General features: G+C 37.8%; 1 protein-coding gene across 3 annotated transcripts in view; it reads left to right on the forward strand.

Moving 5' to 3' along the window:
• The first annotated feature begins 17,472 nt into the window (after positions 1-17,472).
• PIK3C2A (phosphatidylinositol-4-phosphate 3-kinase catalytic subunit type 2 alpha) overlaps positions 17,473-26,855 on the forward strand; it is a 149,060-nt gene continuing 139,677 nt past the window's right edge. For 2 of the 3 annotated variants that reach the window (XM_031941879.1, XM_031941881.1), the window contains exon 1: positions 18,230-18,303. The gene's annotated coding sequence lies outside the window, so the exon portion shown is untranslated. Of the gene's footprint in view, positions 17,794-18,229; positions 18,304-26,855 lie in introns of those variants that run through there. The other variant, XM_031941880.1, reaches the window with a different exon arrangement.

The raw sequence follows: 26,855 nt of genomic DNA on the forward strand, positions 1-26,855 counted from the left end.
ATAAGTATTATGTAAAACATATTATATAAATATTATCTAATGCATTGTTGATGCTATTATCTTAGATAATATATCCTCATTGTTATTATTACAAACTGAAAGATCTCATAACTCAGGAACAATTTTTATTCTTCTTTGTCTCTTATCCCCTCCCTCCTGGGCCTCATATTGTTATTATTATTATTTTAAACTGAAAGATCTCATAAGTCAGGAACAAATTTTCATTCTTCTTTGTCATCCCCTCCCTCCTGGACCTTAAACCAGGCCCTATACCTTATAGGTACTCAGTGGATAGTTGTTCAATTGTTACATCAACTTATTAAGAAACAATAATGTAACATCTTGAAAAAGAATTTGAGATATTATAGCTTAATTTTAGAAATGTTTCATTTTTGTTAGCATGTAGAAGGCAGAACTGACAAACAGCAAGTAGAAATAGGAAACCTTTGAAATTTAGAAGCTATGTTCTATTTTAAGAGAAAGTATCTTTACATAAAACTAAAATAACTATAATTTTGTTTCTTTGTAAAACCAGTAGGAACATGCCTCCCTCTGCTGGATTTAAAGTAAAATGGATTTGTATATGTGTGTTTGTGTTTGTCTGTATGTGTATTCTTAAGGGATTCAAGGTATAGAAGAAATAAAGGGAAAGGAATATTTAAAATAGTATCTAATCAACAGATCACATAATCAACAGATCACAACAACAATCACAACAACTGCTTAAAACTCATAACATCTCTATTATGACTGGGTAAATAACAATTAGAGTTATCTTAGGTATTTGGAAGGAGGGGTGTGGCCTAGTTCTGAGCTCAGGGAATTGGATCCTAACTACAACCCCATTCTAAAAATCCTACTGTAACAACAACCAGACTATGTGGTCTCTGGCAATATACTTAACTTCCTTCTTTTGATTTCCCCATTCCTACTCTAAGTATATCTCTCACTGTATAAATGCAGTCTACTCTTGGAAGGCAAGAACAAAAAAATGCCTCTTTAAAAAAAAATCATCACCAATATATTGAATAAAATATTGCACATGTAGCTGGATCAAGCAGAATTAGTGAGAATATTATCTCCTTCATCAGTGATACCATTATTTTTATTATTGTGCCTATGATTACATTAGTTTTGTGTGTGTGTGTGTGTGTGTGTGTGTGTGTGTTTGACAGTCATGTTTCATTACCTTGGTTCAATTTTGAGTTTGTGGTCAGCTAAAAAACCCACTTCTTTTTTAAAGGAGCCACTATGAAGTAAGGGGCTACTGGGCGATGGGGTGGGGAAGTAAAGTGGATAAAGGGCTGGGCCTGAAGTTAGAAAGATTCATCTTCCTAAATTAAAATCCAGCCTCTGACACAAGTCACTTAGCCCAGTTTGCCTCAGGTTCTTATCTATAAAGTGATCTGGAGAAGAAAATGGCAAACCACACCATTATCTTTGTCAAGAAAACCCCAAACAAAGTCACAAAGAATCACACGTGACTAAAATAAAACTGTGAAGCAAGATCTCTCCACATCCTGCATTTCATACAACTGATTTTTCTTTGATTTTTTTTGGGGGGGATGGGAACTATAGGGAGAAGAAGGAGCAAGCAATTATTAAGCACCTATTGTGTGCCAGCCATTGGGCTAAGCACTTTAGAAATATAATCTCATTTGATTTTCACATTTATTGGACTACTTAATAAATACTTAGTGACTATTAAATTGCTTCACCTTTTCAGGATTCTAAAATCTTTTTAAATCTTAATTTCTTTTTTTTTTTATTTTTTATTTAATAGCCTTTTATTTACAGGTTATATGCATGGGTAACTTTACAGCATTAACAATTGCCAAATCTCTTGTTCCAATTTTTCACCTCTTACCCCCCACCCCCTCCCCCAGATGGCAGGATGACCAGTAGATGTTAAATACATTAAAATATAAATTAGATACACAATAAGTATACTTGACCAAAACGTTATTTTGCTGTACAAAAAGAATCAGACTCTGAAATATTGTACAATTAGCTTGTGAAGGAAATCAAAAATGCATGTGGGCATAAATATAGGGATTGGGAATTCAATGTAATGATTTTTAGTCATCTCCCAGAGTTCTTTCTCTGGGCGTAGCTGGTTCAGTTCATTACTGCTCCACTGGAAATGTAAATCTTAATTTCAACATCTAGCATGCTATGTGTTCCTTTCACTATTTTGTTGACTGCAAAATTTTCCCCCACTTAAAAGCATTTTATTACATGTATACACATGTAAAGATGTTTTTCAATATTCATTTTTGTAAGATTTGAGATACAATTTTTTTCTCCCTCCCCCTCCCTAAGGCATCATGGAATCTGATACAGGTTACATATATATATATATATAATAATTTTTAGCATATTTCCATATCAGTCATGTTGTGAAAGAAAAATCAGAACAAAAAGAAAAGAACCATGAGAAAGAAAAAAATCAGAAAATAGTATACTTTAATCTGCATTCAGTTGCCATAGTTTTTTTCTGGCATTTTCTATCTGAAGTCTATTAGAATTGTCTTGGATCACTGTTTTGCTAAGAGCTAAGACTATCATAGCTCATCATCACACAATCCTCGTGTTATTGTGTACAATGTTCTCCCTGTTCCATTCACTTTACTCGGCATTAGTTCATGACTGACTGCAAATTTAATTAAGTTTTTTAAAAAGTTTTTCATTTAAATCGAAAACTAAAATGTATCAATATTTTATCAATAGTCTTTTTTCTATAGTCTTTTAATATGCTTCTCCAATCAGATAAAAATCCATGTAACAGTAATACCTAAGTCAGTAGTTTATCTTGACTACATTATACCATGAGAGACTTTGCCAAATGCCTTGTTAAAATTTAGGTATGTAATGTCTCTTGCATTCTCCTTATCTGCCAATTAACTAATTAAGACATATTTGAAAGAGTTAGAAAACAATAAAAAGTGTCATGTAAACATGTATTATAGCTTCTGGTATGGATTATAAATACAGTAAAAATTTAGATATGGGCAAGATCTGGGGGAACCAGCTTCATGGTTGTTACATTTTCATTGTAAACATTCCTACTTTTTTAAAGTTGTCAAAGGCTTCCAATCAAAGCTTCAGTTATTCTTTTGTGGATTGTCTAGTCTTTTTGAATGATCCCATTCCATTCCATCTCCTCCAATAGACTGTCCCTTCTGTCATCGCCACTCTATCACTTTTCTTTTCTTTTTTTTTTAAATAGTATTTTCTTTTCCAAATACATGTGAAGATAGTTTTCAACATTCACCTTTGTAAAACTTTGCATTTTAATTTTTTCTTCCTCCATATCTTACCTCCCTCCCCCCTCTCTAAGACAGTAAGCAATTCCATATAGAATATGTGCAGTTCTTCTAAATATATTTCCATATTTGTCATGCTATGCAAGAAAAATCATATCAAAAAGGGAGAAGACATAAGGGGGAATAAAACAAGCAAATAAACAATAGAAAAAGGTGAAAATATTATGCTTCGATCCACATTCAGTTTTTATAGTTCTTTCTCCAGATGCTGATAGCACTTCTCGAGTCTATTGAAACTGTCTTGAATCACCTCATTATTGAAAAGAGCCAAATTCATCACAAAATCTTGTTGCTACTGTGTACAGTGTTCTCTTGGTTCTGCTAATTTTACTCAGCATTAGTTCATGTAAGTCTCTCCAAGCCTTTCTGAAATCATCCTGATGATCGTTTCTTGCAGAATAATAATATTCCATAATATTCACATACCATAACTTATTCAGCCATTCCCCAACTGATGGGCATCCATTCAATTTCCAGTCCCTTGCCACTACAAAAAGGATTGCCACAAACATTTTTGCACATGTCTATCACTTATTTCAATCTCTTCCTCTCAACTGGCTCCTTTCCTACTGAAACATGTCCATATCCCTCTCTCCCATCCTGAAAAACCCTCACTTGATCCTTCTATTCCTATCAATTAACATCCTATATCCCTTCTGCCCTTTGCCGCTAAAATCTTAGAAAAGGTCATTTAAATAGATGCTTCTGCTTTCTTTCCTCTCACTTTCTCCTTACTATCTGCTTTCCCACTTCATCATGCCATCAAAATTGCTCTTTCCAACGTTATTAATGATCTCTTAGTTGCCAGAGCCAATGATCTTTTCTTAATATTCATACTCTTTGACCTCATTACTGCTTTTAACAACACTCTCCTCCATGACATTCTTCTCTCTAAGATGTCAAGACACAACTCTCTTCTGGATCTCCTCCTACTGATCTACTCCTTCTGGATCTCCTTTGCTAGATCCTCCTCCAGATCACACCCTCTAAGCACAGGAGTCTGTTCCTGCTCTCTCCAACATCTTCTCTCCTTCTATACTACTTCATTTGGTGATCTCATTACTCCTCTGGAAATAATTATCATGTTTATTCTAATTGACAATTCAATTACCCTTCCTGCCTTAGTTGCTCTGCTAATCTCCAGTCTTGTATCTTCAATTGTCTTTCCTATATTTCCAACTAGATATCCAGTACATATTTTAAGCATGTACAAAAAAGAATTCATTATCTTTTCCTTTAAGCCTTTCTCCACATATCTACTAAACCTTCCCTTATTGTACAAAGTACAGTACAGTACAGCCCAGGCTCTTGGGCTCCCAACCTAGGAATCATCCTGGATTCTTTACTATCCACCCCATATCCAAGCAATTGCCGAAGCCTGTAGATTTGACCTTTGCCACAGCTCTCAAATACACTCCTTTCTGGGATATGAAACTGCTTTCATTCTAGTGGATTGCCCTCATCACCTCATCCTTTGGACAATTGAAAATAGTCTGCTTGGATTTCCTGCCTAAAGTCTTTCCCCACGCCAATCTGTTTTGCCTTCAGCCACGAAAGTGATTTTCCTAAAACACTAACAAGCAAGATCACATCATCCCCCTCCTCAATTAATGGCTTCCTGTTGCCTCCAGGAACAAATACAATACGCTGTTTGTCATTCAGAATCCTTTATAACCTAGCCTACTTCTAACTTTTCAGTCTTCTAATATCTTACTACTGCTGTTCAGTTGTCTCAGTTTTGTCTGGCTCTCCATAGTCCCATCTGGTGTTTTCTTGGCAAGTATACTGGAGTGGTTTACCATTTTTTTTTCCAGCACATTTCACAGATGAGGAAACTGAGAGAAACAGTGTTAAGTGATTTGCCCAGGGTCATACAGCTAGTAAATATCTGAGGCAGTATTTGAACTTATGGAGATGAGTCTTCCTGATGCGAAGCCCTGTATTCCAAGTAACACTTGCAAGGTGCCACTTCCACCTCCACCTCCCCAAGTATTCTTTGATAGAGTGATACTGTCTTCCTAGCTGTCCCACAAACAAGACACTGTCTCTCTCAAGGCATTTTCTCTGGCTGTCCCTCAAGCCAGGAATACTTGCACTCCTCCAACCAGATTACTGATTTTCCTGGATCTTAAGTCCCAACTAAAATGCCACCTTGTACAAGACACCTTCCCAAATCTCTCCTCATTCGAGCACCTTCCCTTCTGCTAATTATTTCCTATTTATCCTGTACATAGCTTGTTTTGTATATATTTGTTGTATGTTGTCACCTCTGTTAAGACTATAAATTCCTTGAGCCTTTGTTTCCCTAGTGCTTATCACAGTATTTGGCACTTAATAACTGTTTATTGAATGAATAAATCAATAAAAGTGATGAAAAATGTTAATGATCAGATTAAACTTCAAAGATACATTTTTTTTCCCCTTGGGAAGCTGCTTGTTAAACATTAACTAGTCTACCTCTGGATATGAGTGAGATCAATACGGGTCAGCTTTTTGGGAGAAAGCTTTTACAAGGAAGTAAGATTTCAACTAGTCTCTGAAGAATTATAAGAAATTTATTTGTTAAAGAAGAGAGGTGGAGAACATTTTAGATCTGAGAAGTATGAAAAAAGGAATGGAGGCAGTAATGAGTATGGTAACCATGAAGATTCCAGGGCAAAGGATTCTTTTTCGAGAGTAATGGTAGACAAAACTAGAGAGTGTGCCATATATGGAAATGCTTGAAGGTAAAAAGAGTAATGTAGAAAGTTCTTTTCAGCCCTGAAAAAATTCATTCAAGGAAGGACTTGATGAAACAAGCAAAAGGAAACTAATATGGATTCTTGACAGATAGTGACTTAACAGTTAGCCACATGTCCAGGGCTGAGAAACAAGTTATAACTAGCCAGATATAAAGAATGTTGCTATCTGAAAATAACTTATACCTTCCTCCCCAAAATGTACTCTTCGATCCAGTGACACTGCCCTCTTGATTTCTTCATGAACAAGACACTATCTCTTAGCTCAGGGCATTTTCTCTGGCTTGGCTCCCATGCCTGAAACATTCTCACTCCAGTCAGATTACTGACTTCTCTGGCTTCCTTTAAGATCCAACTAAATTTTTTCCCCCTGAGGCAATTGGGGTTAAGTGACTTGCCCAGGGTTACACAGTTAGAATGTGTTAAGGTGTTAAGTGTCAGAGACCAGATTTGAACTCAGGTCTTCCTGACTTGAGGGCTGATGTTCTATCCACTGTGCCACCTAGCTGCTCCTAAAATGACATTTCTACAAAAAACCTCCAACTCCTCTTCATTCTAATGTCTTCCCTTCCAGTAATTACTTCCTATTCATCCTGTATGTAGCTTGCTTTGTATATATTTGTCTATTATCTCTCTCATTAGATTGTGACCTCTTTAAATGCAGGGACTAATCTTTGCCTCTTTTTTCTATCCCCACTGCTGACATAACTTGGATTTCTGAATGGACACAGTAAGATGGGGTTACCCAAGACCTTCAAACAGAGTGGGACTATCTGATGCCCATTCCTGCTTGTCTCAGGGAGTAATCTTATCAGAACTTCAGGCTTTCTTTGTCAACCTCACCTGATTACCCAGGACCTGCTTTGTATATATACTTTGTATATATTCCAAATAGAGATTCAAATTTTTTCAAAGTATGCATTTCTCAGGCCTTAGATGTTATTTAGATTAATAAATTTCTGACATCTTGCTTTGAAAGTTGATAAGTAATGGTTAGTACACACATGTTGTCTCAGATTTCAAATGAAATTCAAATTTCATTTAACAATTAGCAAATATTTGTCATGGAAAAAAATCAGTATCACTATCCCCATATATTTAAGAGAATATATGATATAATGGAAGGAGTGCTAGACTTTTAGATGGGAGACCTAGATTCATCTCCAGCTTCAGACACTTCCTAACTAGTGTCATTATGGAAAAATCACAGTAACTGTCCCTCAGTTTCCTCATTTGTAAAACTGGAATAAAAATAGCTTCTACCTTGTTCATCCCTTCTTTCTCGAAAAAAACCAATGACATCAGCAAGTTGATGTCTTGACTTGCAAGTGAAGCAGGACTGTGCAAAGTCATCAATCAGCTTCACTGCTCCAGATATATAGATATATATATCTCAGTCATCTGAGTCCAATGGCAAGACATAGATCAGGACAGCTGGTGATGTCCGAATGCAGTGGGAAGTGTTGGCCTTTTAAGCTGAGGTCTTTCCCAAATCTCAGTTTGTCTGAGGCAATACTTGTAATGGGCTGAGGTTTGACTTGATGCACTGAGGTCCCAAGTACGTGAGGCTAAATAGTAATTGGGCTATACTCTATTAATATACATGATTGGATTAAGAATGGTCCCTGCCCACTCTCCGTGCAAGTCCTGATGTGTTGTATAGGAAATGACTATTTTGGAGGGTGGAGGCAGAGAGAGAGACAGGAAGAGAAGCTGGGAGAGATTGGGCCGGGGTTCCATACTCCTAGCTGCTGGTCGTGTGGCTGCTGATCTAGCCAGCTTCTTGACTCAGCTGCACACATTGCTATCGCCGATTCTCTTCCACCTGCGATCCTTCTTCACTGAGAATAAAGACTTACGATTTTCCCCTAACCTGAATTCCTGACTCCTGCTGATTTAAAAATTCACGATCTTCACAAATACTCATTCAGTATTTAAAGACCAAGTAAGAACTGAAGCAAAAGGTAGTCTAATATGTCTTCATAATCAAGCTGGCAGGGGAAGACAAGAGTTTCTGGCCAGAACAGAAACAATTGCTCTTTACATTCTAACTCCTATCTTGCAGGTTTGTTGAGAAGATCAAATGAAATAACTTGTACAAATGAATTTTCAAACAACAAAGTACTATTTAAATGTGATCTGTTCTTTTAAAGGCACACAAACACATAGATGTTTAATAAATTGTCCTTTACAGCGTTCCCTAACCTGGGTTAGAATTTACTTTTATCTCATGCACAACAAAACAAAAAATCAGAAGCCTTCCACTTGCTGGGAGCATAGGATTGTGTCCTTTGGCTGGCCCTCTGTTTTTTTTTTCTAAGTCAAAGGAGAAGCCTCATGTTGTTTGAAGTGGGTAGGAACTTAGCTTAATTTCTCAAATGTTACTGGTAGTGAATCCTGAAAGAAAGGAAATATGTTACTTGTAAATAAATATTCAGCTATAAAAATCAAAGATTTGCTTCCAAAAACAAATAATGGCTAAACAAGGTCTCCTACTCAGAAACAGGATCTGTGCTTAATAATTTTTTCCTGATTCAGTCACCCTTGATAAAAAAAAGTTTCTCTAGGTTTTCAAGGGAGGGTTTCACTTTGAAATACTATTAATCTTTTATATTTTATGTCACTTCTACACCCTCTCCTTCTCCAGTGGTGACTACTGGCCATTCTACTTTGATACTAAAGAAAGCAATAATAAAAAGAAAGAACACCATTTTTGCATTCATTATGTATATTGATAGAATTAGTGTGGGTCTGATACCAGCTTTCCCATTGTTACTTCCTACCAAGTTGTGCAATGGTATAATTATAGTTATGGAAATGTGGCTCAAGTTTTCTACTAATAGATAAATAATCATCAATCCAACAACAATACTTTTATTGTTACCAAAATAAATAACAAAGGGGAAAAAAGCCCATACTAAAAGATATATAATCTCCCATGGGTTTTCTGCCACCAATGGGAAAGGAAACATTCCCTGTATTGTTTACACTATCCTGTATAGAACACCTCTTGTGGCTCTGTGTCTTACAGCCACCAACTGTGTTTTACTATTTCTCTCTTTGCCCATGTAGCTACTATTCCTTTTTGCTTCAGTAGCTGGTTCTTATCTTTAGGTCCCCAGCTGCTTCAGCATCTTTGTCTTTAAAAGGAGGTAGCAAAGAACTGGAAAATGAGTAGATGCCCATCGATTGAAGAATGGCTACACAAATTGTGCTATATGAAGATAATGGAATATTATTGTTCTATAATGAATAAGCTGATTTTATAAAGGCCTGGAAAGATTTACATGAACTGATGTTGAAACAAGCAGAGCCGGGAATACATTGTACACAGTAACAGCAAGAACGTTCGATGATCAACTATGAAAGGTTCTTCTTAGTGGTTCAGCGATATAAAGCAATCTCAATAGATTTTGGACAGAAAATGCCATCTGCATCCAGAAAAAGAACTAAGGAAACAATGTAAATCAACATATGCTATTATGTTCACTTCTTTTTTCAATCTCTCCCATGAGTTTTTCCCTTTTGCTCTGATTTTTCTCTCCCAACATGCTTCATAAAGCAATACGTGTTAAAAATAAATAAAATTTAAAAAAAAATCTTTGTCCTTAAAAGGAATGTAATATTGTCCATGCTTAAGGCTATTTCAGCTTTTGTGTTAATCAGACCAACAGCTTTACACTGCCAGCACAAAAGACATCCTTCTCATGCTTTTTAAATGGGAATTCTCCCAAGTTGGCTTGAGTAGATTGAAATGAATAAGTTCCTTCATCTTTCTTCATGCCCATGATAGCTAGCACCAGAACCATATATTCTGGATTTTTGACATATCCTTAGGAGGCATTTAGTACCACTCAATTATTATCTGATTATTTGAATTCTCAGAGTTATACTCAGACCATTGTCCTTTTATAGTAGATAATCTCACTTAGCACAATAAAATGGCAAGAATAAGGCATTTAGTAATGGGAATTTGTGGGAATTAGAGTTCGGAGGGAAGAGATCTTTTTAGTATACGATTTTCATTCTATAGAGAAGGCAGCCCAAGAAAGAGGAAATAACCTGCCAAAGATCCCAAAAGTTATACAAATGGCAGAACCAAAATTTAAACAAAAGTTCTGTGATTCTAAATCTACTTCTCTTTTTATTTTAATTAACAAGTTCAACTCCTCAATTCTTAGTTAGCCTTTGTAAGAAACAAGAGTTTGGCTTCTGGAAACAATGCCCAGAGTTCAGAAGAGCAAGAAATCATTATTGGATGTAGAGAAGCAAGAAAGGCCGAATGGAAGTGGCATATTAAATTTTGTACTTAAAGGATAAGAATTCAGCAACCCAAAACACAAAATATTTCTGGGCAGAGCCAGTGTTAACCTTGGGCTCAGATGCAGACACTAGTGAGTGGCAAATAGAAACCTCAGGCTGTCAATACTGTCACAAAGGTCTAGTTGTCCTAGAAAACTCACAACACATTAGCTTCACCTGTTGGCCTCACCATCTGTAATAGGGCATCAAAAACTCAGGCTTCTACAGAAATGAAATGTTGGCAATTCAATGCAGAGGAACTATGTGAGTCAATGCAGGGAACTAAGGGAGTCAGTGAAAACTTTGCAATATTTGAATTGTGAATAGAATAATGCTTTTGTTTCAGGTATTTTAACTTTAAATTCTCATACAAAGAGCAGGAAAAAAAATACACAAGAAACCCTACATAATAATATTAAAACTGGGGAAAGTGAACTATTTCTTTTACAGAGCATCTCCTGAATCTACTTTATCCACTCCAAAATAATAAAAATCTTTTATGTGAAATAATGCTTTATTTAGTATTCAGCAAAATGATTTGTTACTGCTTAAAAAAAAAGTTGAGGTTGGCTAATAGAACAAATAAGATATACAACATACAGAAGCAAATTAACACAGTATTATAACATTTGGTTAGCTCAAAGAGTCAAGGCCAAAAGCAGCTGGGAAAATTGGAAGAGCTGTTAGATGGCAATGGATAGCGCACCCACCCTGGAATCAGGAGGACCTGAGTTCAAATCAAGACACTTAACATTTGGAATGCATGGGAGCCATCTGTCAGTGTCTGCTGGAGATTCAACCCAGAATGGATCTCCTCTTGTGAGAGGATGATACAAGGAGACTGAGAGGCAGTTGCTGTTGTCTGATTTGACAGAAGCAGTTGCATTGTCTGACCTCTCTCCTCTTCCCTCTGCCTCCAATTTATATCATTCCCAGTCTGCAACACCTGTGTCAGCAAAGGCTGCCTTGCAAACCCTTCCGATGTTATGATCCACAGCTGTGTTTGGAGAATTGACTTGTCCCTTAACATACCCTCACCCCAAACTGGAAAGCAATCTGGCAAAAACTAGGTTTAGGTGAACATCTCACACCATAAGGTCCAAGATCAAAAGTCTAATCGATGCAGTGATCTGCCATAATTCTAGACCACTAATGATGAAGCACCTCCTGACAGAGTTGATAGACTCAGGGTGCAGATTGAGACATTTATTTTTAGACATTGTCAATATGGGAATTTGTTTTGTTTGACTGTGCATATTTGTTACAAGAGCTTCCTTTTGTTTTTCTTTCTTTTTTTTTTTTTCAAGGCAGAGGAGAGGGAAGAGAAGTGGGAGGAAGACAAAATAGATTTTTAAGTGAAAAAAATCAAATAAAATTTAAAACAACAAAAAAGATAATGTTTTTTGAGACTTTGTATCTCTATCTCTCCCCTTACTACTAGTGATTGGATAGCAGCTTTGGCCTGCTCAGTTTTTCCAAAATGGACCTCCTTACACAGTCTGTTGGCATCCCCTTTCCTGGGAGCTCACCATATTGGTGCCAGATTTAGTGGGGATATGGTAAACTTTAGGCTTTCTGTAGCTCAAAACTCCAGAATTTAAATGACCCACCAGCCTGAGATTAGGCAGGACTGTAGGCATGTGCCACCAGCTGTCCCTGCCTTTATGGCTTTTAAAGCATTACCACATTATCTTGTTTGGTTCCCTTTTAAGGAAGCAGGACAGAAGAGGTTGGTATTTAGAAAGCTTAGATTTGGATGTGCTAGGGAAAGTGAACTAGATTTGGGGTGAAAGGAATTAGTTCAATCAGTCAACATTTATTAAGCACCTCCTACATGTCATATACTGCCTTAAAGTATTCCCTTGTTCTCTTCCTTTGTATGACTTTAGGCAAATCATTGAACCCCACTAGTTGATTTTACTAGATGAGCTTTAAAGTATCTTCCAACTCAGCATCTCTGATCCTATATGCTCAGAAAGGCTGTCAAGGTCCCATTGCTAGCAGCACCAGGATAAGTGCTCTTGTATTACTACTGTTCCTGGTCTCGCCTATTGTTCTTTGTCTGGTTTCATCACACTATCTCTCCATCTTGACCGGTATGGTTTTCATTATCTTAATTGTGTTGACTGTCTTCCTTCTAGGTTATTTTTTATGGCACTGATATTTTCCATAGGTGGTAAATAGACTAAGAGATGACCTGGATTCTAATCCAAATTCTGCCAGCTAATTAGCTATGTAAGGTGGGAGGGAGGAGAAGGCAACTATTTTATTGATCTTACCCTCAATTTCTTGATATATAAAATGAGAATAAAACCTACTTGCTTACTTCACAAAGTTGAAGAGATCAATTAAATTTTAAAAATAGAAAGTACCAACTACATGCAACCCCACCCCCCCCAACTTTGCTAGGTACTGAGAATAGGGGATAAGGGAAAAAAAAAAAAAAAACCCTTGCCTTCAAAAACCTTATTATCTACTAGGCAGGGGAAAAGAGGGAGAAGTGAGAGGAAGATAATATATTTTTGTTAAGCGAAAAAATATAAACTACCATGGGGAAAAGAAGGGAGGGATTTGGCATATCTATTAGTATAATAATAATGATAGTCAGCATTTACATAGCACTTGTTATAAGCCAGACACTGTGCTAAGCACTTTACAGGTATTGTCTCATTTAATCCTCATAACATCCCTGGAAAATAGGTGTTTTTATTATTCCCGTTTTATAGGTGAAAAAACTGAGGTAAAAAGAAGTTAAATATTTGCCCAGGGTCTTACAATTAGTAAGAGTTTGAGGCTAGATCTGAACTCAGATCTTTTTTACTCCCAATTGGCCTTTCCTTTATGACATGTGGATGATATGATACAATTAATTAGTCTATCATTTAACATATGTATTTATGAAACACTATAATAGTTTAGGGAAGTAGCATGTGATAAAGTCAAAGGAACAAAAGGTTCAAATGAAATATCCTAAGAAAATCTGAAATGAGCTTATATACATGAAATGCTTTGAAAATTGAAAGCACTATACAAATTAAAGATTAATATTACTATACAATCCAGCCTCCACCTGTGTCATTTTGGTGTCACTTTATCTCAGTGAATTTAGATTCTTCATCTCTAAATTGAGGGATTTATTTGGAAAGGTTTCCAAAGTCCTTTTCTATCTCTAAATCTAAGAGTCCATAATCTTCTAATCACTATCTTCCATAAATACTTTTTGTCTATTGTTTAAAGAGTTTACTCTAAAGTAATTCTAAAGGAATTAGTGTAGGTGCTATAAATCATCTCATTCTTAACCTTTACACAAATCTGGATTTAGCTTCAGGCCTTTACCCTTATTGTCCTGGTCCTTCAACAATTCTCCTTTGACACTTAAAACTTTTTTCACTTTTCCTCCAAAACCCAAGTGCAGAAACTTTCTGCACTTTGCTTTAGGCAACTAGATAGTGCAGTAGATAAGAGTTCTCGACCTGGAGGCAAGAAGATCTGAGTTCAAATCCAGACTCAGATACTAACTAGCTATATGACCATGGGCAAGTCTGTTTGCCTCAGTTTCCTCATCTGTAAAATGGATAACAGCATTTCTTTCAGGGTTATTATGAGAATCAAATGAGATAATTGCAAAGCATTTAGCATAATATCTGGCATATAGTAAAGATTGTATTAATGTTAGTTATTATAATCCTATTTAATCTAGAATATCCCTTTGAACTATCCCCATGAAATCAAATTTCCATATTGAGTATTTGGGGGAAGGATTTCCCCCCTTCCAATTGGAAGTACTCTGTAGGTCCATATTCCTAAAACTAAAAAAAAAATGACCCATCCTCAGTTATGTTTCCCTTCAAAAGCCAGACTATACAATTAGCCATAGCAAAGGCATTTCCTGAAATGGAATTCTAAGAAAAATAGCAACTAACCATCTCGCCCATAAACCTGGGACCCAAATTTCCCACAAGTACACACAGCATCATCAGTGGAAAGAATAGAAACCCAATGGAGTTTATAAATTAAATAGAATCCATGAAGGTAGTCCTTGTGGCTAAGGCAACTGATATCTCAGGTGTCATTATCCCTTTCACATCTCCAGATTTCATTGCAGCACGCCTGCTAGGTTCAAGATCTTTGTTGAATGAGTTGTTCCACCAGGCCCCCAGAATTAACTTAGGTGCAGGACACATGACTAACGCATGGTTGTAGTCACTGCCTTCTCCAGCTTTGGGCTCCACTGAAATCCTGTTCTAGGGGTCAGCTATGCATTTTCCCCGGAAACAACAACAATCAAACAAACCAACCCCGGAAACAACAACAATCAAACAAACCAACCCCAAACAAAAGAATCAGTAATCTCAGCTCTGGGAACTGCCCTCTCTTGAGGATATCAGCTCTGGACTAGATTCCTCTCACAAACTCTAACTGGACAAGTGCTTCTGTTACAAGCACTGTCATTTTGGGTTTGGAGAGGAGAGAAAAAAATCCTTCTCTCTCTCCTGTTTAGCTTGCTGTTCTAAGAAGTGCAAGGGGAAAAGATCCAGACTAAACTTTTGAACTGAGTGACAGACTGGCTGGCTTTTTATTTGGGTCCTGTCCACCAACTATCAGATAATTAAGGAAAGTCAGTCCTCTGGACCAAGTTCAGTCCAAGTTCAGTATGAGGAGTCTGACTTCAAACAAGATAATATATGTAAAGCACTTGGCATAGTGTCTAGCATTTAATAGATGTAATATATACATATGTAATATGCACATATTACATATATACATAATACAGAATATATACATATTACATATATATGTTTATTATTGTTACTAATGAGAAGAGTTAAGCTCCTTTTTCTCATATTTTTTGGTTCATTAAAATCTCACTCTGAGGGCAAATTATTTAACTATTTGATTATTAACTTAAACTTCATTTTAGCCTAAGGCCTAAAAAGGAGATATTTTAAAAAATACTCAATATATAATATGAATCAGGTATGGTTCATACATACATACATACAAAAGGACTGTTAAACACAGAATACTCACAAATGTGCATTTGATAAAAACAAAATTAAAACAGGAATAACAAATTATTACTATTGTTAAAATCTGGGGAGAGTGCCATTTAGACCATATGACATTTGAACCACCTTTGATTACACCAAATGGCTTCAGGAAGATGATTATCCAGAATGTGCCAAAATTTTGTTACTACCTATCCTATTTGTCAAACCTAATATGGAATATTGTACACTTTTTAAAAATCTCTCAAGAATTTTGTCATTATTTCTTAAATCACTATACAAACGCAAATCCACATGGCTGAGAAGTTGGATGGGGAAGAGATTTTCAAAAGCAAGATGAAATTCTGTCTCCTTTGAATTTTTCTCCCCTCCTCCCCCATATCCTCCCTTTTGCCTTTTCCTTCTTTCAGCAATATTACCTGCAGAATTAGCAACTGTCTCAGATAGGCTTGTGCAAAAAGTAAAGTTTGAATATTACTTTTACACTCATCAGACCATAAGTTTGTGGCATTTCTGATTAGTTTTTTTGCATTTCACCTCAGCTTTACACTGTCCAAACAACCCCTGGTTCACATCTCTTGTTTTAGCCAGACTTGGACCAATCTTGGTAATGGTTGATCTCTTAAATGCAGAAATTTCCCTAGCTGTCAGTGAGCTTCATTCACTGGACTCAGTTCTTCCCAAACTAGAGCTCCTAAGGGTATGGTGGAGGCTGGATATACTCATTTTCTGATTGAAATTTGATCACCTGCTCAGGAAAGGAAACACAAGATAGAACAGGTAGGAAGGGAACCAGGTGCAAGCTCACCTAGTTGAACTTATAGCTCCCTGGAGCAAATCTCCATGTAGATTTGCATACATTTAGTGGATTATAAAAATTATATATTTGTGTTTGTACCTCGATTGTCTAGTTATTTCTTTGACTTGGTCAGTATTACTTGTCTGTATTAACAAATTCTTCAGAACAAGAAGCTATGAGGACTTTTCATTTGTTGTGTGCAGTACACAGCAGTGCACCCTTGATCCTGAGTGTGTTTGGGGAGGGTGGCTGTATTATAATTTTTTATTGTTGTAGTTGTTGCTATTGCTGCAGTCTATCAAGGGTATGCAGCTAGCAAAGCTAAATTATTTTACTGCTCATTTTCAAGGAGAATTTTTGAAGTGGAAGGAACATAGATCATCATCCATTGATTTTAGTTCTCCTCATTTACGAAACTGGAATTAGACAAGTTTATGAGGACAAAGAATACTCTCTTTGAAGTTGGATGAAGACCTTCCCAATATATATTGACTCCCAAATTGTATTTACAATCTTTAAATTGAAGACAGGAAACAGAGTTAATATCCACTTGATAGAGTCAATCTGGGTCCAAAATGACAGCATTACATGGCGTCACTGTTGCATTTTTATCTAAGAAGTTACTGTTCTATATCATTAACGCATTTATCTCCACAATACCATAGTCTGCCAGATAAGATATGCTATGAGAGTTACACTTCAGATTCTTGAACATGAGCCACTTTCTGACGTGCTGCTCTTTCCCCGAAGTGACAAATAGGAGCGGATGGGAGTCAAACACTCCCTACATCTGATTTGGGACAGTTCTTGTGGATCATAAGTTTTGTAAGAGAGAATTAGATTTACGGAACTCCGAATTGAAACCAGGAAACTGCCTCTGACAGTTATCCGCCGCTTGCTGCAGAACAATGAACATATTTCTGAAGTTATGGGAATGGGGGCAGGGGGCAGGGGGAGGGGTGGAGGGAGGAGGCCGTAGAGAGCTAAACGTTTCTCCCCGGGATTCTTAATCTGGCCCAAGCACTCCATTTCCTCTTCAGTGCTCTTCCACCTCCTCGGAAGGCACAGGGAGTACTCACCGAGAAGCTCCTGGGAGAAAGTCGCCCCTGGGAGAAAACCGCTCCCCATCAACCCCCCCCCCCCCCCCTTTCTGGTTGTGCAAGAGCTGCCAATTCTAAAAATTCCTACTTTGATCAGGAGATAAAGCTGAACAATGAAGTGGAGCAAAACAGGGATTCCTCCGAGACCTTCCTCTGGGGTGTGCCGCAGCTGGCAGCAGTTGGGGGCCAGGGAGGGCCTCTGAAAGAGAAGGAAGGGTGGGTAGCAAAGGGCCGAGGAGCTGACACCCCGGGTGACCTCAATAGCCGCCCGAGTCTTTTCCCCGAAGCCTTCCTCCTCCTCAGCAAGGAGTCGTTACCCCTCCTGTTCCCGACCCGCTTGTGTTCGCAATTCTTTTTCCCTGTCAGTCCTTCCTGCGCCCCAACCTATCCCACGGGAACCTCCGTGAGACCTTAGGCGAGTCCCTCTCCACCTGCGAGGAAACGGGCTCAGAGGGGGCGAAATGAGGGGGCTGGATCGGACGGCCCTCGAAGCTCTTCTTCAACCGATGCACCTAGGAGGTGTGTTCCGTTTCTCACAAACCCAGGCGCGAGGAGGGGGGGTGAGGAAGGGGGTGGCGCCGGCTTGGGACGGGGATGGGGCGGGCAGGACAAGCGCGTAAGTGAGGAGGGGGCGAAGGGGGAAGGAGCGGGACTAGTTCCTACGGAGCGGCGGACTGGTCGTCTGGCGCACGGGAGCGCGAGCGAATCGAAGGCGGGGATGCATGAGCAGCTCCGGCTTCGGGGTGGGGAGGTAGGGACGGCGGCAGCACGGCTCCGCCAGCCGGGGAAGCGAGTCTCCCCCGGCGGGAGCCTCACCGGACTCGCCCGGCCCCGCCCACTGGCCCAGGTAGGCCAGCTGCGCCGGCCAATCATCTGGCTCTGCCGGCCGCAGGAGGTGGACCTTCCCGAGCCGGAAGTGACGCGCGGCTCCTGGGCTGGCCGCGGACTGTCGGCCGAGGCTGCTGAGGCGGCTGAGGTGAAAAATGGCTCGGACGACTGCGGAGGCTGCGGCTGCTGGGACGGTGTGAGGTGAGGGGACAAGCGTTGCCCAACTCCGGCGGCCCCGAGGCTTCCGCGGTGGGAAAGAGGGAAGGAGGAGAGCGTCCGGTACCCGCCCCCTCGGCCGCCGCCCCCGGCCCTCCCGGCCCCCTTCCTTCCCCTCCTGCGGTCGCTGCGCGGTTCGCCCGCCTGCCTTCCTGGGGGCCGGGGCCCGAGCCCCTCCCTCGCCCGTTTCTCCCGCCCAGGGCCCGTCCCGTCGGCGCCGGCGTCCGGGCCGGGTCAGCGCAGGCCCCTCCCGGCCCGGTTCTTCTCGGCCGCGTCGCGCCGCCGGGGTGTCCTCCTGTGTCGTGCAGTCGCGGGGCCGCGCGAGTTAGTTACTGGGGTCAATGGCAGCCTCGGGCTCCATTGCCGCTCCCCGTGGGAGACCCCTGGTGCCCACCGCCACTTCGCCCTGGCTGCACGTGCTCCCCTCGGGGACGATGAGGGAAAATGCCTCCTCTCAGTCGCCGACTGGGTCAAGTCGCTGGGGCGAGGGGAGGCGTCGTGACCCCCTGGCTGGCCCTGGCTTTGTAGGCACTTCGCTCCGAAGGAGCTGTCTCCCTGCGGATCAGAACTCCCACCCCCGTCCGCGGGGAGCCCAGGATGCTGGCAAAGTGGCTAGGAGAGACTTCCCCGAGGAGGCGCCTGGGTGAGATGGGAGAGAAGCGAGGCGGTCCGAAGCCGAACTGATCTTACGTTAGCCCGGTAGAAGTCGATTGGTCATTGCATTGTTATCTTGAGACCGAGAATGGGAAAGGCAGGCTTATCGGAAGAAGGGTTTCTCTCAGATGCCCCCTTGTTAGGGGTGGGAAGGTGTTCAGTGTGGGAGCAGCAGCAGAGCCACAGATGGCCGAGTTTACAGGAAAAGACAATCAAAACAAAAACGCGGAGCTAGAGAAAGGGTGCGGGACAGAGGTGGAAGGAAGGCGGGCAGCCTGATCATAAGATGATAGGAATAAAGGTTCAGGAAGACTTTTCTGGAAAGACTTTGAACTTTTGCACTTCAGGTGGTGAAGTTAATGTTCTCATAGGAAGAATCATCTATGACATGCTCTCTAGTCATTCTTGTATTCTTGTTCGTTAATTGTGGGGGTGTTGCAAGTCACGGTTAAAGTTTAGGAATTAAGGTTAAGAAATAGTTTGACAATAAGTGCCTTTTGAATGAATGTTAACCAAGTTTTGTCTTTGAGGACCAAAAGTTAGTATTTTTGAAGTCCATTTGTAGGATTTTTTATAATTTGTCTATTAGTGGTTTCATCCTATTTAAAACTTATATTTAAAGAAGTCATAACAGATTTGTCAGTTCCTAAATAATTTTAGATAAATTATTGGAAAATCCCAAATTGTTTTCTTGAAAGTTTAATACATTTCTCTTGTGCCTGATAACCAGTGATAGTAGGCTTAGATGAATATATTTTGTCTATGTGTTCATGTTGCCCTTAAGTTGCATTATAAATAGTGTTTTTAATACTGTTTCATGATTCTTCCAGTTTTGTGGCATATAGCTGGCATGCTATGCAGTTAAGAGTTTTAGAAAAGTACTTATCAGATTTGTAGATTACACAAAGCTAGGAAATACAGTTATAACATAATGGGTGATAGAGTCCTAATAGAGTTACCTCAATAAGGTAAAATGTTGGGCCAGCTCTAAGAAGGTGAAATGTAATAGATATAAAAGCTTTATTTTGGGGTTCAAAGACACTAACTTCACAAGTATAAAATGTCTTTACTAGTCACATTTTATAATAAAAAGATCTGGAGTGTTTGTGCTCAATCAGTAGGATATCGTAGTTTTGACAAGTGCTAATTTTACTTTAGTTTCCATTAAGATGGGAGGCATAAAGAAGCCAGAATGGGGGAAGGGGAAGGCAGTGATAGTTCTGAACTCTGCCTTGATCAGATAACTTCTGTGAAGTATCATGTTTTGTTCAGGCAACTAGGATATCAAGTAAGATGGAGATGTTTAACCTGAAGCAGAGGATTCTTAGGCAGAACATGATAACTTTTCCACATGCAGAACCAAGAGCATAGGATCTAGATTTAGAAAGAATGGTAGAGGGGAAAGCACTGAATAGAATTTATATAGAGGAAGATTTAACACTTAAGAAGAAATTTCCTAATAATTAGAGATATCCAAAATGGAATAAGTTGCCTTAGGAGGGTACCATAGGTTCTCACATCAACAGAGATCTTTTTTGGATGAAATTGTTCATATATAAGTTGTGCTACATAGCATTTCCAATTCAGATTTTGAATTATTCCCCAAATGCCTCTTCTCTACTGCTTAGATTCAGATATAGAAGATATTGCTAACTCTGCCACTAACTTCTCCAAGTCTTGATTTCCTCTTTCATAAAATGAAAGGGTTGATTTCCATATTTCCTTCCATTCTCAGTTTCTATGATTGTTCATGTTTCTGAGGAAAAATTGTGCTTCTGATTTACTAGTAATATTCTTATCATCTCTGGATTTAATAGGTTTTTACTCTTGGCACTTAACAGATTTTACCCTTTTTGGATTGAAATCTTAGGCTTAGACTTGTTTAGATTTCAGATAAAATTTTAGGATTATAGGGCGAAATAGAACTGCTCTCTCTTCTCTTTTTATTTAGGATTGTATCTTTTTGGTATATCTATTTGTGGATATGCATCTACCATATCCTACAGCCCATCTAAACATTTATAATATGAGATATATTCGAAAGTGAAAATGTGAGATTATTCCTTACTTGAGAAAGCTTTTTAAAAAGTCAAATTAGAAATAACATATATATTTTTTACAATTGTTTCTAGCATTTTTGTAAGATACTTAAAAATTTTTTTTGTTTTTAAAAAAAATTTATTATCAAAACACCCTTTATTTTTATAATTATATGTAAGTAGAGTGCTAGTTGTAATTTGCCTTTTAACTTTCAATATATATTTAGCTACTATGTAATTAACTTCTAGTGTTAAATTTGTTTTATACCTAAACTAACTAGTTATGTTATTGATATGAATTGATAACTCAGTGCTCTGTTTCACATAATTTGCCATTCACTGAGAATGATTTTAAGAATATGAAAAACTTGTTTTTAGGAAATTGTTATGTAATTAACCATAAAAAGTTAGATAATTAACTCAATCACACTCAGAGTGGCTAAATCGAGTGTTCTTTAAGAGCATTAGAAACTTGCTTTTAGGAAATTGTTATATGAGCAACCATAAAAAGTGGGTAATCAACACGGTGATCATACTCAGATTGGACACCGTGTTACTATATAAACTCTTAAGAGAATGGGTCCAGGGCTTTGTATCCTCAGGTACCAATAGTGCCTTATTTATGCGCTTGTTCAGTTCAACAACTATTTATTAAATCTCATTGTCTTCCAGCCACACTTAGTGGACAGAGAGCTGACAGAGTTAAAAAAAACAGGCACATACTACCTGTATGATCCTGGGTAAATCACCCAAACTCTCAGTATCCCAAAGCAACTTTCTAGGACTAGATGCTAAGCAGGTACATCTCTGCTTTGGGAAATTTCCTATGGCAGGGAAATTGGGTTTCACTGGTTTTAAAAAAAGGTAGTTTTGGGGCAGCTAGGTGATGCAGTGGATAGAGCACCAGCCCTAAAGTCAGAAGGACCTGAGTTCAAATGTGGTCTCAGCAGACACTTAACACTTCTAGCTGTGTGACCCCGAGCAAATCACTTAACCCCAATTGCCTCAACCCCCCCCCCCCAAAGGTACTTTTCAAGTATCCTATGGGCACTTAGCATAGACCAGGACTTAGTCTTAGTTGTTGGGGTATATTAAGGATTCAGCAGGTTGTGTAATATTCTTTATTGAATATTAATTTAGTAATTAATATTCTTAGCTTGAGAAAAGTAAGATGGGTCCATATAAATGGGTGTATATCTGTAATTATGTAGACACTGGTTAGAAGACTATTTTTGATTTGGAGGATTCACAAGCCATTTGGAATCTATCAGTCTAGAGTGGCATTACTACTAATAGCTGAATTGTAGAAAATATTTTAGAAATAGGAGAAAATTGGGATTCTAGAAAATCGCCATGAGGTTATAATAATTTAACTGAAATGATTAGAATTAGGACTTAATTGTGGGAATGAGCAATGTTGGAAAGAAACTGGCTTGGTTATAAAAGTAGAAATAAAAGTTTACAGTATGGCAAAACCACTTTTATGGAATCATTTGAAACCAAAGTTATTCTGGTTTTTTAATAAGATTTTCCACAAAAAAATGCCATAAACAGGCAATGTCCACTCCTCCTTTCCCCCAAAAAGTACAGGAGAAGCAGTAAGAAACAAAGGATGCTGCCTTTTTCATCATGGAATGCATTTTTCACAGATGAGGAAAATAGAATCAAAGCAGATAGCTGTCATAAGAATGGGTAAACAGTAGAAACCAGGATTGTTCAGGTGAGAAGAACCCCTAGAGAAGTTCATTCCTAGCTGCCTGTAAGATGGAAAAGGACAGGAATGTTAGTGTGAGAAAGACAGTCTTTGGAAAATATGAGTAGGTTTTTTGGCTACCTGTCACATTAGGGGAGGATAGGACATAATTTTCCAACTGCTGTGTTGGTGATTTGGGTTAGATGTACTTTTTTTCCCCCCCTGCCTCAAGAATGCTCCTTGTTGCTCTTGGCTGGTTGGCTTTCCTGCTCCAAACTTGATAAACTCTGGGAAATGCCTAAAACTGGCTGTGGAGACTAGCAAAAACAATTGATTACATCATCCAAACTACACTTGTGATAATCTGATAGTTATCAAACTAGTTTTCACAGGTGCTCTGCTATATCTATAGCATCTGGGTTCTTGGAGTTCATCATTTACTTGGTTTTGCCATATTATAAACTTTTGCTTCTACTTTTATGACCAAGCTATTTTCTTTACAGTATTGCTCATTGTCACTGGGCCTGGGAAAAAGGCACTTGCAAGTCCATGGAGCCCTAAACATGAAAACAGCTTTTAAAAATTTTACTTGTTATAATGGAATTGAGCTTGGAAAAGCTTGTGGTATAGGTCAGTTGCTGGATTACATACCTGTTGTCTAAGGGTCAGTCTACCTAAATTCAAAGAAACTCAGAAGGTTGGCTGCAAGGCAATGACTTTGTTTTAAGTTTTACAACTCTTAAAGATTGCTTACTAAATAAATAAAGTGGGGAAAGTACTAAGCTAGTGAAATTACAGAATCTTGAAATAGTTAACTTAAAATAGTATTTGTAAAATTTAAGTTATCATGATCATTATTGTTGCCATAAAACTTAGAATTTCATTAAAATAATATTCTGTAAACTGGATTTTGTTGTATATAGAAGCTATGTGATAGAAAAAAATCTGGAAGACAATTTGTCAGTTTTTGTATTATTTGCTTTTTAACTAAGAATCTTTATTATATAAGCCATATCATACATAAAGTTTTGTTGTTCAGACATGGTTGACTCTTTGAGACTATATAACACACTGTCCAAGGAGTTTTCTTGGCAACAATACTGGAGCAGTTTGTTATTTTTCTGCTCTAGTGGATTAAGGCAAGTAGAGGTTAAGTGACTAACCTAGTCACATGACTAGTAAGAGTTTGAGAGCAGATTTGAACTTGGGTCTGATTCTAGGTCAAGTGAGCCATCTATTGAGCCAGCTAGCTGCCTCATATTGAATTTAGGTAACATCACATATCCTAACATTTACTACAAAATTCACTGTTTTTTATGATAAAACTAGGACAGTGGTGAAAACTTTTTTTTCTCCTTAATTTAATTTAAAGATTTTTAAAGCTTTTTTATTTTCAAAACATATGCATAGATAATTTTTCAGCATGCATAGCCTTGTGTTTCAGGTTTTCCCCTCCTTCCCCCCCACTCTCTCCCCTAGATGGCAAGCAAGGTGAAAACATTTTTTAATGATTCATGCCAGTTGAATGGACAAGTGAAATAGCTCAAAGTTCATTCATTAGTTGTCACCACAAAGCAGTAGTGGTTTTTCGGGTATTTGTTGTTAATTTGAGAAATAGTCATTCAGCAAAATACATTTCATATGCAGCATCTTCTGAGTATGTGATAGGTGGTTTTATATATGAATCATCTTATCTAGTATATGTATATTATATATGATATCCTTTTCCCCTTTGTACATAAAATGCTCCTTAGGAATAACTACTTCTTACAACATTTCTTTTTTTTTTTTAATAGCCTTTTATTTACAGGATATATGCATGGGTAACTTTACAACATTAACAATTGCCAAACCTCTTCATCCAATTTTTTACCTCTTACCTCCCCACCCCCTCCCCTAGATGGCAGGATGACCAGTAGATGTTAAATATATTAAAATATAAATTAGATACACAATAAGTATACATGACCAAAATGTTATTTTGCTGTCTTACAACATTTCTTTAAAAAGTATTTTCTCATAGTATAACTATTTTCAAAAGTATAGACAAAGGAATGAATTCATTACTAATTTTTAAATATTTTAACAAATTGCAATTTAACTAATAGTGGAATGAAAATTGACCTACAGTGTAGGCTTTATCCTTTCTCTAACAGTAGGTTTTTAATGACAGATTTGAGGGAAGATGAAAGCTTATATGTAGATTCAGTTAATTAGACTTGATCCTATTTTTAAAATTTCTAGTAATTCTGGTTTTGTAGTAATGTGAAACCTACTGTTAGAAATTTTTGAAAAATGAGTAATTGTGTACTACTGAACCATGAATTTTCTTTTAGAAAGATGTTTTTGAGTCTTCTTTTTTTGTTGTTTTAAGTTTATTATACTGTTTTGTTCTCATTTCTGCCATATGCACATTTTGGGTCTTTGCTACAATTTTTTAAAAGTAGAAGGTTGGATTTGTAGTAGTGTTTAATACCATAGTATGCGTTGCTTTGGGATTTTAAGGTGCTTTTTCTTTAATTTCCCCCTGTTCTGTTACTCTTTGAAAAGAATTCTTGAAATAGTCATAGGCTAATTAAAATGTACTTGTAGTCTGCAGACTTTTTTAAGATTAATGAAAGGGATCAGTTATTGAATAGACTTTCTGCGCTGTAGTCAGTCATTTTCATAATTAGAGATCCAAGCATAAACTCTGATGCTTGAATTTGGATATAGGATAAAGGTTATGTGAGAGAGTTACTTGTTATTGTTGTAAGACATTAACTGCAAAATCAGATATAAATCTGTCCTTTGCTCAGTTCTTATTGCTTCTACCCCAAAATGGGGCTCTCATTGCCACTCACCTGAATAACTAGAGTGGCCTTCCATCAAGTTCCTTTGCTTCTACTTTAGTAAATATCCAGTTTGTTTATTTGTTTGTTTTTTTTAACATCCAGTTTCTTAAAAATCTGTTTATAACAGAAGTGGCAAACAGGGCAGGCAGCTCATAAACCTGATTAAACTATAATTGGAATATAAAATATTATCAAAAGTAAATGTAAATTCAAAAGAATTTTGACATGTAGTTTTCCAAGTAGAAATTTGGCTCTTAGGGATCCTTAAGTATGGTTTTGATATTTTGAATTTGATACTACTATAGGTTAACAACAACAAGCTTATCCTCCTTGGTTATGTCACTTTTCTTAAATCTTTCAGGGAAGTTTTCTTGAACCCACTCTCCTAATCAATAATGAGCTTTCTTCCCATGGATTTCCTGTCATTTAATTTCTGTTTGCCCTAGTTTTCCTCAGCTATAAAATAGCAGTAATAATAGAACCTTCCTTGCAAGATTGTTGTGAAGATAAAATGAGATAATATTTATAGAAAGAAGTGGTTAGCCTGTTATATAGTGTCTTTTGTGGAAAGAATAGTTAATTAGTGGTTTTGAGTCAGATGACCAGATTCTAGAACCTGCCTCTGATAATTTTCCTTGTGGTAATCTTGGGCAAATCACTTAACTTCCAGGGGCCTCATTTCCTTGTCTTCTAAAATAAGGAGAGGTGGATAGGCTTGTCTGAGAGATGACTCCAAGCTCTAGATCTGTGGTCTTTTATAAACTGGACATTTTCCACAGAAACTTAGTAAATTGCTGAATTGAATCGAAAAAGTTGACATTGACACAAGAGAATATACCTCATGGAGTGTTAGGGTCAAAATTTAGAAGACTTGAATTTGAAATTCTTTCCTTTTTTTTTTTTTTTAATGCATTTAAAAAAATGAATTCTAGGTTCTTTACCTTATTCCCACCCACAATTAAGAAAACACTTGTGAACTTACGCAAACCATTTCCATAAATGCCAAATTGTGAAGGAAAAAAAAAAACTATAGATCTTTCACTCTAATGAAAAATAAAAACCCTTAAGAAAAATTAAATTTAAAAGAGAGTTCCTCAGCCTATATTTAGAACCAGTCAGTTCTTTCTCAGTATGGATAGGATTTTTCATCATAAGAGTAGTTGTAAATAATTATACTACTGAGAATAGGAAAGTCATTTACAGCTGGTCATCCCCGAACATTGCTATTACTTTGTATACATTGTGTACATTTCACTTTGCTTGAGTCCATGGATGACTTTCTTTTTTTTATTTTATTATTAGAGCTTTTTATTTCCA

The sequence above is a fragment of the Sarcophilus harrisii genome, chromosome 6, assembly GCF_902635505.1.
Source record: "Sarcophilus harrisii chromosome 6, mSarHar1.11, whole genome shotgun sequence".
Lineage (NCBI taxonomy): Eukaryota > Metazoa > Chordata > Mammalia > Dasyuromorphia > Dasyuridae > Sarcophilus > Sarcophilus harrisii.